We start from the raw sequence: 12,144 nt of genomic DNA on the forward strand, positions 1-12,144 counted from the left end.
TCAAGCCATGGTTGTGGGGGGGAGAAGAGAGAGAGAGAAGGGAGGAGGGGTGGAGAAGCAGATGGTCACTTCTGCTGTGTGCCCTGATTGGGGATTGAACCCAGGACATCCACATGCTGGGCTGATGCTCTACCACTGAGCCAACAGGCCAAGGCCCAGCCTCCGAAATTTTAACCCTTTGCTGTTTTGACTGCAGCTTAGTGTTAGAGATTGGTGAGGAGTATTGTGATTATTTTTCCATGTGTCGATGTTCAACTAATACACCAATTTTAGCCCATTTCTTACTTCCCCTCTGCCATATGTTCTGACTCTAAGTCTAAGGCCTTGGTAGCACTCTGTTTGAAAAATTGGCTTCCATCTTTACAGAAGTTTTATTTTATAATTTTAAGGCTGAGGTTTACTCTGCTTCATTCATTGGTCTTTTCTCTTATTCCTGGAATTAAAGTTTCTCACTGACTGCTACCTACTCACCTTTAAGTCTCTCTTTTATTACATATTTATTCTTTTTTTTTTTAAATTCAGTGATAGGAGGGGAGACAAGGCAGAGACAGACTCCTGAATGTGCCTGTACTGGGATTCACCCGGCAAGCCCACTAGGGGGCAATAATCTGCCCATCTGGGCCATTGCTCAACTGAGCTCTTCTTAGGGCCTGAGGTGGTGGCCATGGGGCCATTCTCGTGACTGAGGCCAACTTGCTCCAACTGAGCCATGGCTTCAGGAGGGGAAGAGAGAGAGAGAGAGAGAGAGAGAGAGAGAGAGAGAGAGAGAAGAGAAGAGAAGAGAAGAGAGAAGTGAGAGGCAGAAGAGTGGGTGCCCTGACTGGGAATCAATTGCAGGACCTCCATACCCTGCCTGATTCTCTACCACAGAGCCAACTGACCAGGGCCTATTTATTCTTTTTTGTACTTTTTAGTACTTTAATTTAGAGAAATTTTGGGAAAGATGGGAAACAAATATAATTGCCTGGTCTTCTATCTTGAACCTAAATTCAACAACTGTGTATTTATATAGCAAGTGATTAAAACTAAAAGAAGCTGTATAAATTATCTGAAAGAAGTTCAGAATAATTTGCATTAATAACAAGATAAGCTCTTTGTGTTTCAGTTTGTTCAGCAAAACACTTTCATTTTATGATTTAAATAAGTGTCAAGTTAACTTTTATTTGAATAAACATTTTAATTTGTATTTCATAAAAGTAAAAGAATACTATATACTGGAATTTTATATCAGCCAGATCAAAACAACAGATATGTTTTAAGGTATTAATTCATATAAGACATTGTTCTAAACTTAGGATATAAAATAAAGTATATAGCATTTGACTTTGAAGATATTTATTGACTTGTGAACATGTAAATAATAATGAAGATGTGCTTATTTAATAAATGTTCATAGCCTATATAAAAATATATATATGCTTACTATTACTGATGAGTTAAGATAAGCAAAGAAGTGAGACTCAATGTAGTATTTGTAAAACTATAATGTAAATTGCTATTAAAATGTAAGTTAGGATTATTTTTTATTATGATTGTTATTTAGAGAGAGAGAGAGAGAGAAAGAGAGATATTGGTTTGTTGTTCCACTTATTTATTGATTCATTGGTTGATTCCTGTATGACCCTGATGGGGATTGAACCTGTAACCTGAGTGTATTGGGATGACACTTTAACCAACTGAGCTACCAGGCCAGGGTAGAATTAGTTTATAAGGAAAGGCAAAAAGATGAGCAAAAGCATAGTAAAAGGAAAGCACAAATTATTCCTAGCAAGATCGGTTGGGTGAGTACTGGCATAGGTTAAAATTTGAGGCTGGGAAGTTATCCACATTTGCTTGGTCACTCAAATGAGGTTGTGGCTTCCAGAGGCAAGGGAGGAGACGTTGGGAACAATTAAAATACACCTCTACTATTTTCCCAATACAGCAGTTCTTTTTTAAGGAACAGAAATGTCAACTGTCAAGTTACATTAAAGAGTATTTGCTGGATTTTGAACTGGACCAGTACTGAATATATAAATTTTTCAAGTGAATCCCAGAAGGTGGAGGAGCCAAGTTGCTTTGTAAACTGATGGAAGTTCATGGTCCTAATACTTTACGTTGTTTTAGTCAGTTTGAGTTGCTATTAGTAAAGAATATCATATACTGGGCTGCTTAAACAACACATTTTTCTCACAATTCTAAAGGTTGGGAAGTTCAAGTTCAGTGCACTGGCAGATTAACTGTCTGTTGACGCCCCACCTTGCCTCCCGGTTCATAGCTGGCTGTCTTCCCACTATGTCTTCACATGGTAGAAAGGGCAAGGGAGCTTTCTGGGGTCTCTTTCAGAAAGACACCAATCCCATTCATGAGGGCTTCACCCTTCAGATCTAATCATCTCCCAAAGGTCCTCCCTCCAGATATCATCACAATATGGGTTAGGTTACAGCATCTGAATTCTGGGAGACAAGAATATTTAGTCTATAGCAGCTTTTATTGGGCAAGTAATTTAAATTTAATTTTTGTTTTCTCTTCTGTAAAACTGGCTAGCATTATTGATCTGCCTCACAAAGACATGACACATTTATTTATTTTATTTTTTTTAAATAATTTTATTTTTTTAATGGGGTGACATCAATAAATCAGGATACATGTATTCAAAGATAACAAGTCCAGGGTATCTTGTCGTTCAATTATGATGCATACCCATCACCCAAAGTCAGATTGTCCTCTGTCACCTTCTATCTTGTTTTCTTTGTGCCCCTCCCCCTCCCCCTTTCCCTCTCCCATTCCCCCCTCCCCCCCGTAACCACCACACTCTTATCAATGTCTCTTAGTTTCACTTTTATGTCCCACCTACATATGGAATAATGCAGTTCCTGTTTTTTTCTGATTTACTTATTTCGTTTCGTATCATGTTATCAAGATCCCACCATTTTGCTGTAAATGTTCCGATGTCATCATTTCTTATGGCTGAGTAGTATTCCATAGTGTATATGTGCCACATCTTCTTTATCCAGTCGTCTATTGACGGGCTTTTTGGTTGTTTCCATGTCCTGGCCACTGTGAACAATGCTGCAATAAACATGGGGCTGCATGTGTCTTTACGTATCAATGTTTCTGAGTTTTTGGGGTATATACCCAGTAGAGGAATTGCTGGGTCCTAAGGTAGTTCTATTTTCAGTTTTTTGAGGAACCACCATACTTTCTTCCATAATGGTTGTACTACTTTACATTCCCACCAACAGTGTATGAGGGTTCCTTTTTCTCCACAGCCTCTCCAACATTTGCTATTACCTGTCTTGCTAATAATAGCTAATCGAACAGGTGTGAGGTGGTATCTCATTGCTGTTTTGATACATTTATTTTTTGATGGAAGAAAATGTCTAAGTACTAGATTAAGTGTCTTGATTGAAATATTATGGATTCTGACTATACTATGGGTTGTCAAGATAACTTTTCCTTTCATTTTGTTGTGCAAAAAAGTATTTGCAGGTTCATAGTATGATAACATTAGAAAAAGGAGGATAATCCTTATATTTTCATGTAGGTAGAACTCAGCCATCTAAGTGTTAAGCTTTCTTCAGCAACACAGAGAAAATAAATTTACTTAAATAAATATCAGATCATGGTGCCAGCTACTTGGAGGGTACATTAACATTGTATCATTCTTCTCTGCCTACAAATGCTGGCCAGGTAGTTTGTACTGATATGTGAATTCTTTCATAATGTTCCAAGTAGTTAAATGAAGATTTTTCTCAAGACTGTATTTTTTGAAAATGGGGCATCTCTTGCTCTTTTTGGTGGGAATGGGTAAAAAAGTTATTCTTTCAGATACATATTGTCTTCATTTATGAAACAACAAAGAATAGTTTATTTTAATTTAATTAAACTAGCTAAATTTAACTCCTAAATTCCTCAGTCTCCAAAACTTTTCTGCAATTTGCAAACTATTCACTAACTCTTCCTCCTTATAGTTGTCATGGAAATGAGGAATCTCAAGAGGGCAAATTTAAATGATTTGATGAAGAAGGTTTGACATTTCTGGATTTTTATACTATTTCTTTCTATTTGACTTCAGGAGTAGGCTTTATTAAAGGTTAGGAGTGGGATTTTGATGCTTAAATTTTATTGCCCACTCCTAATCTACTCCAATGACATGTGAGCTGTGACATGATGGCAATAGCCAAAAGGAAAGTCAAATACAATTTTTATTAATAGCTAAAATGTGCTCATTACATCCAAGTTCAGGACTTTGGTAAATGAAGCTGAAGAGGGAGCTTTAGACCTAGAAACCTAAACAGATTCTTACTATATAGAATCTAGACCAGTGGTAGTCAACCTGGTCCCTACTGCCCACTAGTGGGCATTCCAGCTTTCATGGTGGGCAGTAGTGGAGCAACCAAAATATAAATAAAAAGATAGATTTAACTATAGTAAGTTGTTTTATAAAGATTTATTCTGCCAAACTTAGCAAAAATTCGACATAAAGTACTTGGTAAGTAATTAATATTATATGCTTTAACTTGCTGTAACTCTGCTTTATAAATTTTATAAAGTAAAGTTACTTCCCTACTTTATAAATCACCATTACTGTGGAACTGGTGGGTGGTTAGAAAATTTTACTACTAACAGATACAAAAGTGGCGGTAGGCATAAAAAGGTTGACTACCCCTGATCTAGAACATTAACAAACTGGGTTCCCCGGGCAACAACCCTGAGTCAAAGTTTAATGCACAGAATGTTTATCAATGAGTAATTAATGAGTAATCAGGGATCTACACTTATGAAAGAGGAAGCACAGAAGCAGGGGGTAGACAAGGAAGGAAGTCGTGCTGTTGATGCCGGTCCAATAACAGCCTCAGATGACTCTGGGATTTCTAGAACTAGAATGGACGTTCAGAGTTTTTCTGGGGAGGGCCGAGATGAAAGGCTTTTATTCTATGTTTCTATATCAATTAGTTATTGGGTGTAGGTTGCCCTCGGAAGTTGAGTGATCTTGGGAAGAGGGCAGTGGCTCTTGATGACTCAGACAGTTCCCAGAGGAGCTGACATTAAAGGCCAGCAGTTGGTGTAACAAGTCCTTCCTTGAAGGAGGATCTGGGCTGTGCATTACAGTGTCTGCCAACACTCTTATCCAGGGTCCTCAAACTTTTTACACAGGAGGCCAGTTCACTGTCCCTCAGACCATTGGAGGGCCGGACTATAAAAAAAAACTATGAACAAATCCCTATGCACACTGCACATATCTTATTTTAAAGTATAAAAAACAAAACGTAGTACTGTACGTGAGCAATGCTGCGCTTTGCGGCACCGCCACATACAGTACTCTAGGAGCACAGGATGTGGATGCATCCTGTGCTCCTCTCACTGACCACCAATGAAAAATATGCCCCTTCCGGAAGTGCGGCGGGGGCCAGATAAATGGCCTCAGGGGGCTGCATTTGGCCCACGGGCCGTAGTTTGGGGACCCCTGCTCTTATCAATAGTCCACACAGACAAAGCCACTTAGAAGCCATTCTCATGGCCTGGAGGTCACATGTAGAGGAAAAGGGAGGGGGTTCAGCCTGGCTCTATCTTATAACCATCACTGCTAGTGACATGTGGCTAATCTGTACCCCATATTATGAACAAAGTGATTAGCTACTTGTATATGCCTGAGAGGAACTTTTAGGAGGTGAAAAGATTAGCCAAAAGTGTTTCAGCCACATCCTTCTCGTATGAACTGAGGCAATACTATGAGTAGAGAAGAAAGTACCCTATCTAAGAATCTTGTCTGCTCAATTACCATTATATCTGCTTTTATATACTCTTTCTGTTTGTGTGGCCTTATTTAAACTGAAAATCAATTATTTTAAAACTTAAAATAAGTTTCATAAATAAATAGTTATAGGTGTTTCCCAATATGGCACTTTAGAGAACTATGGTGTCTTAATAGCTGGGCTCCAACTTTAGTATATTTAAGTGGAGATTACAGTGGGGATCTTGGCTGAGGCTTACTATTCTACTTGTTACTATTTTCTTTTATTTGTCTTTTTTTTTTAACTTTTATACCTTCTAGTTATTGAATACTCCAACTCTTGGTGCTATAAAAATATGACATCTCAATTTTTGGGTAATGAATGTAAGCAGCAAAAATTGAGGCCATTTCTTTCTTTTTAGAGTTAGCAATGGCCTTTTGTTGCAGAGATTATTAAGTTTCCATTTAAGTAGACTCTGCAATAATGGAAAAAGATATTGAAAGACTTTTAAAGCTGTCTTTATATGCATCCAGCCAAATATAGCCTTCAAATAGTACCCCCTGGGAGGTGGGCTTCATTGTCTTCAGGCGGATTGGCCTATTGAGTGTCCTTAAGAGTTATTGTGCAGAAAAGCAGAGGAATTTTTTAAAAATGTGCTGGAGTTCTGATATTTGACTGCACTGGTACAAATAATCACAAAGTACTTAAAAGGCACTTTTATTCTCAGGAACTATTAATAATATAATAAAATATCTTTAAATCTACATGCTATCTATCCATTTATTATCTATCTACCATCTATCTATCTATCTATCTATCTATCTATCTATCTATCTATCTATCTATCTATCTAATCTATCTATCATTTATCCAGCTATTGTTTATATATCTTATAAATGCCTGCACACATCAATTTTATAATTGTTTTAGAGTTAGGAGTTGGTCAGGTTGTCCTTTTCTGTCATGTTTCAAATGTTAAATCTTGAATAACGAGTTGAGAATAACAAACTGAGCTTGTCATTAGTAGATTAGTTGCTGCTACAAAGCCTTGTGTTCAGTATGAGTTCTTTTCTACTGCTTGAAAAGTGTTTCTCTTGGAGAGCAATTACATCTGATTGACATGTTTTCATGTGCCTGCAGCCCTGGTGCATTTTTTTCTTTGGTACACTAAACAGGTCTAGATCAAGGAGTGTTATTTTATATTTTTGCTCTTGTTGTTGTTTTCTGCTATTACCTAAAATCAGGATACCAGAGAAAAACTTAGACACCTTGTAAAATACAACTTAAAACAAATTATAAAATATGTATAAAAGAGATGTGCATTTTATTATGGGGGTGTCGCTGGACTACAGCTGAGCTAAAATTGCTAAAAGTCAATTGAAAGACAAGAACATACATAGTTGGGCATGTTAATGTTAGAAACAATTTGGATTTTCTGTATAAATGTGGGTAGTACCTTATTTTTCTTAAAGATAACTATAGTGTGCTGTTAGTAGAAAAAAATAAAGGGGCTGAAAACTTACATTTTTGGCTCAGATTTGTTGCTGTGTTGTGGGTGTTTCTGAAAAATGCATTTAACTTTTGTGGACTTTACTTTTTAATATACAAGAAGAAGGGAGAAACTAGATGATGTCTATGAACTCTTCAAACTCAGTACTTTATGACTATATGAAGTATTAGTCATTTCTCTGACATGACCTCCTAACAGAAAAGTAGAGAAACAAATGTGGATAGTACCTTGTTAATAACTCCAAGTCAACAACTTTATATACAACTCTGGCTAACAAAAGGAGCTGACTCCCCAACTATGACTATGTTTTCTCCTTTTTTCAGACAATAGCATCTTGGGCGAAAGGAGCAATGTCATATGTATGTTTTTAGTGACAACTCTATCTACAATATTGACTCTCAAAAACATTTTATAAATGAATGATTGATGTCTTCTATGAATGACTATCATTCCCAAAAATAAGCTAATTCCTATCTTTGAATAATTATATATATTTTTATAAATATATATATATTTTTATATATATTTTTATAAATATATATATTTTTATATATTTTTTTATAAATATATATATATTTTGTATTTTTCTGAAGCTGGAAACAGGGAGAGACAGTCAGACAGACTGCCGCATGCACCCGACTGGGATCCACTCGGCACGCCCACCAGGGGGCGACGCTCTGCCCACCAGGGGGCGATGCTCTGCCCCTCTGGGGCATCGCTCTGCCGCGACCAGAGCCACTCTAGCGCCTGGGGCAGAGGCCAAGGAGCCATCCTCAGTGCCCCAGTCAACTTTGCTCCAATGGAGCCTTGGCTGCGGGAGGGGAAGAGAGAGACAGAGAGGAAGGAGGGGGGGGGTGGAGAAGCAAATGGGCTCTTCTCCTATGTGCCCTGGCCGGGAATCGAACCCGGGTCCCCCCGCACGCCAGGCCTATGCTCTACCGCTGAGCCGACCAGCCAGGGCTGAATAATTATTTTTAAGGACAATTTATTCCATTCAATAAATATTTCAGAATAAATACTTGAATTTTTTTTTCTGTGGCTCTGGGTGATTCTAGTATTTAATATGAGATATCTCATGGCATATTAGTTTAAGTTAATCTTTTAATGGTGATCTATAAATAAACAAGACTCTAGTCTAAGGTAAGAACCCATTTACTGGTTTTCTCATTATTTAGGTCATCTGACTTCTCTCTTCTGCTCATTTTCTGCATTTCACATTAAAGATTATGAAAGAATGCAAATGATTTAAAAGTGAAATATTAGAAACATTTTAATGTTGGCATGGTAAGCTTTCAAATGCAAAGTTCATATTTCATGTTACGTGATAAAATAAAATACATATTCTAATAGTCACACAACTTTCACTGCTCACCTACCAAATGCAAGTCATTGCTCAAGGCACTATAAGGTACATGTTCTTTGTCTTCTCACCTTCAAGAAATTTTAGTCCACAGAAGAAGAGAGGCAGAAGGAGAGCCTGATAAGTCATATAACATACCCTACAAAGCACTGCAGCAACTCATAGCCAGAACAGCATTGAATGTGATTTTAAATTCTGTAGTCTCACTTTGTATTTTGATAATGAAGACTATTATTTTCCTAGCCAAGACTGTAGACCTTAGCCAACGTGACCCAGGATAATCCTGTGATAGAAATATTTTATGACTTAATACCAGAAGAAATAATTTTACAGTTACTTTAAGAGGACATGACAAATATACTCGTGTTTTGAGTGTAGTTACTGCGTGAAACTCCAGATGTCAAAATGGATTTTGTGTTATGCTGCTATGCTAATATATCTCTGCAGGGTTAATTTAAGAATACTGACTCTTTTCTCTGTTGCTTAAATTAACTGTAAGAGTGATTAGCAGATATCTGAATTGATTAATGTTGCAGTGTTTTTGTCACATTTTTAGGGAAAGCAGAATATAGCAATGTACTGGGAAATGGTGATGAATAGTTTTGACTTCCAAATTACTTTAAAAAATTTATCCTGGTTTGAGTTTTCTTTCCACAGAAAGTTTACGATTTCATAGTCATGGTGGTCTTTTATAATAAGATAGCTCCCCTCCCACATTTAACAAGCATATATCGAATGTCTTTTCTATATTCGAACTATTTACAAACCTTGAAATTGTAGAGAATAAAAAAAATGGATTCCTGAAAAAGCTGGTGTTATGGGGAGACATTCAATTTCTCAAGGAACTCATAGTCTGGTGGGGAAAGAAAACAATATCTAATGACTAGTGATTATAAATAGAAATATGCTAAGGGCTATATAGTACATGGACTAAGTACTGTGTAAGTTCCATGAAGGCAGAAGCATCTCTATCTTGTTCACTGCCATAGTTTCCCCACTGTCTGGCACAGAACAGAAACTCAACAGATGTGTTGATTTTATAGTTAATTCAGTTTTGGTTTTTACAGTGCAGTAACATTTCAACTAAGCTTTAAAGAGTAATTAAATTTCTTTATCAAGAAGAGAGAACATTCCAGGATGAAACAACAGCAAGAACAGGAGAATGTAAGTATTTGGGTGTATGTCATCCAGGGTAGCTACTGAAGAGATAGATGTTCATGGCAGGGGCCAGGGCAGGCCCCATGTGAGATGTTGAGCCACTGGGGATTAGAAAGGGAGAGCAACCAGATGCTGCCTGTATTGCATCTTACTCGTTGGAAATGTCTTACATTCTAAAGAGTTCCCTATATAGGTGAGCACCACGTCGCTAACTCACAAACAAGAAGAGTAGTTGAGCCGCATCTTAGTTTCAGGTATTTTTACTAATAAATACTAGTAGTATTTTCTCCTTACCTAATTGTCTGTTCCAGCCTGTTAGAAACTGTAAACTGGTGATTCTTTGGTTTATAGCTCACCGTCCTTGTTTTGTTTTGTCAGCACATCATTAAACAATTTGGCCAGCATTAAAAAAGTCTGAATTTTTGGTTTCCTCTGAAAAAGCAGAAGATTGGGTAATACTGGGTTTATATCCCAGCATGAGAACACTTTGCTGGAACCCACCCCGACCCCACCCCCAAACCTGAGCTGCCATCTTCCATTTGCTGCTCACATGCTCTATCTGCCCTCTTTACCTGTCCCCATTAGTCACCCAGGCCCTTTCAGCATTTGAGTTTAACATTAGCAGTGTGGTCCCTACCCCACTTGGGGATGTATTAATCTATATGAACTCTATACAAAATAAAGACATTATCACTTTGAATTGATGTATTCTCTACACATATTTCCCCTAACTTATTGTTTATCTTTTAATCCTCTTTTTTATTTTCTAGTACAGTTTTTGCACGTTATGTAGTCTATTCCTTTACTTTGCTCTAGTTTTAGTTTTATTTCTTTTTTTAAAAATAATGCATTTAATTTATAACAGTGTTCCATTGCTTTTGTCTCTTCTTCTTGTTCCTTTTCTTTCTTCCAATTGACTTTCAGTTTAGAAAGTCCTTCTTTCTCCATAATTTAAATAGATTAAATTTTGCACCCCTCTTGTAAATGAGCTATGATTATTTTGGGTTAAAATTTTTACCTTTTCTTTTATATGTCATACAGGTTTACCCAGATACTGAAAGTATATGGTATGTATAATGGGGTATATTTTGAGCATATGCCTTTTATTCTTTTAAACTTACTTATTGATTTAGAGAGAAACAAATGGATAGAGAGAGAGAGAGAGGGAGAGAAAGAGAGAGAGAGATACAAAAACATCAGTCCGTTTCTGTATGTGACTTTACCAGGAACTGAACCAGCAACCTTCAGATATTGGGATAACATTCTAACCAACCAAGCTATTCAGTCATGGTTAAGACTCTGGCTTTTTGTATACTTGTCAATAAGTTCTAACTCTTCTATATTTTAATATTTTGTTAAAATTAAATTCTTCCTTCTTGAAAACAATTATTACTTTTCTGTTTATACTTTCAAATTAATTTTAGAATCACTTGGTCAAATTATAAAAAAGTTACATTGGGATTTGAATAAGAATATTAATAAATGCACTAAAATTTTGAGAAAAATTTTTATATCATAAAAATTAGTCTTTCCATTTAAGAACACAGGCTTCTTTTTTTATTTAGTTTTCTTTCTACTTTCATATCTGTCAATGCAGTACTGTACTTATTGTTACAGAAGACAGATGTGACTTTTGATAATTTTCTCAATTGATTTCAATTTTAACCTGTTGTGCTAATTTTGATATGCTTTAGTTTACATAAAGAATTAAATTTCTTTATGTTTTGAAATTTATTAATATTCAATTGCATTAGAATCTAGAATCATTTCTGGATAAATTTATTTTTTGCAATATTTTTCTATGACTATATTAAAATGTCTCAAAAATAATGATGCATCAAGATTTTCCCCTCCATTTATGAACCTTTTACTTACTAGTTTCAGGATCTTTTCAAATATCCAGGCATACTGGTTGTTTTGGGATGAAATTAACTTGTTCCTGTTAGCACTGCCTTGATATATCTGAACTGGCACACCCAGTTTAATTTTAGCACACACCCACAAATGTAACCCTATCAGGTTTTTATAGCATCATTAACCTATAATTCTTTAATTTTTATGACTAAGGTATAGGCTTAGACTTTATAAAACTCTGTATTTTAATTCATCCTAAGACATCTTCCCTAACAAGCATTTTGTATGCCTTCAGATAGCTTTCTTAATAAGCATGTACATGCAGATGCTATTCTCATTCTTTAAAAAGCAATGAGTACCACAGTTAATTAACTTATTAAAATGTCATAAATCCCAGCTCCAGCCATGACCACTGGACTCCTCCCCTACCTTTACCAAGAGTATTTTCATTTATGATGAATTATCCCCTGGGTACTCAATGCAGAGGTGGTTGACCATGCAGAACTTGGGGTCAGATACGACAACACAATCTATACTGCCAGGTA

At 36.3% G+C, this 12,144-nt stretch overlaps 1 long non-coding RNA gene across 1 annotated transcript; it reads right to left on the reverse strand.

Annotated features, from left to right (window-relative positions):
- Positions 1 to 2,795: 2,795 nt before the first annotated feature.
- Positions 2,796 to 11,661, reverse strand: LOC136328994 (uncharacterized). Its single transcript, XR_010730126.1, has 3 exons — positions 11,621 to 11,661; positions 9,355 to 9,440; positions 2,796 to 3,039 (listed from the first exon to the last, which is right to left on the reverse strand). It is a non-coding gene; the product is annotated as an uncharacterized lncRNA (long non-coding RNA).
- Between the last annotated feature and the right edge of the window lie 483 nt (positions 11,662 to 12,144).

Source organism: Saccopteryx bilineata, chromosome 3, assembly GCF_036850765.1.
Source record: "Saccopteryx bilineata isolate mSacBil1 chromosome 3, mSacBil1_pri_phased_curated, whole genome shotgun sequence".
Taxonomy (NCBI): domain Eukaryota; kingdom Metazoa; phylum Chordata; class Mammalia; order Chiroptera; family Emballonuridae; genus Saccopteryx; species Saccopteryx bilineata.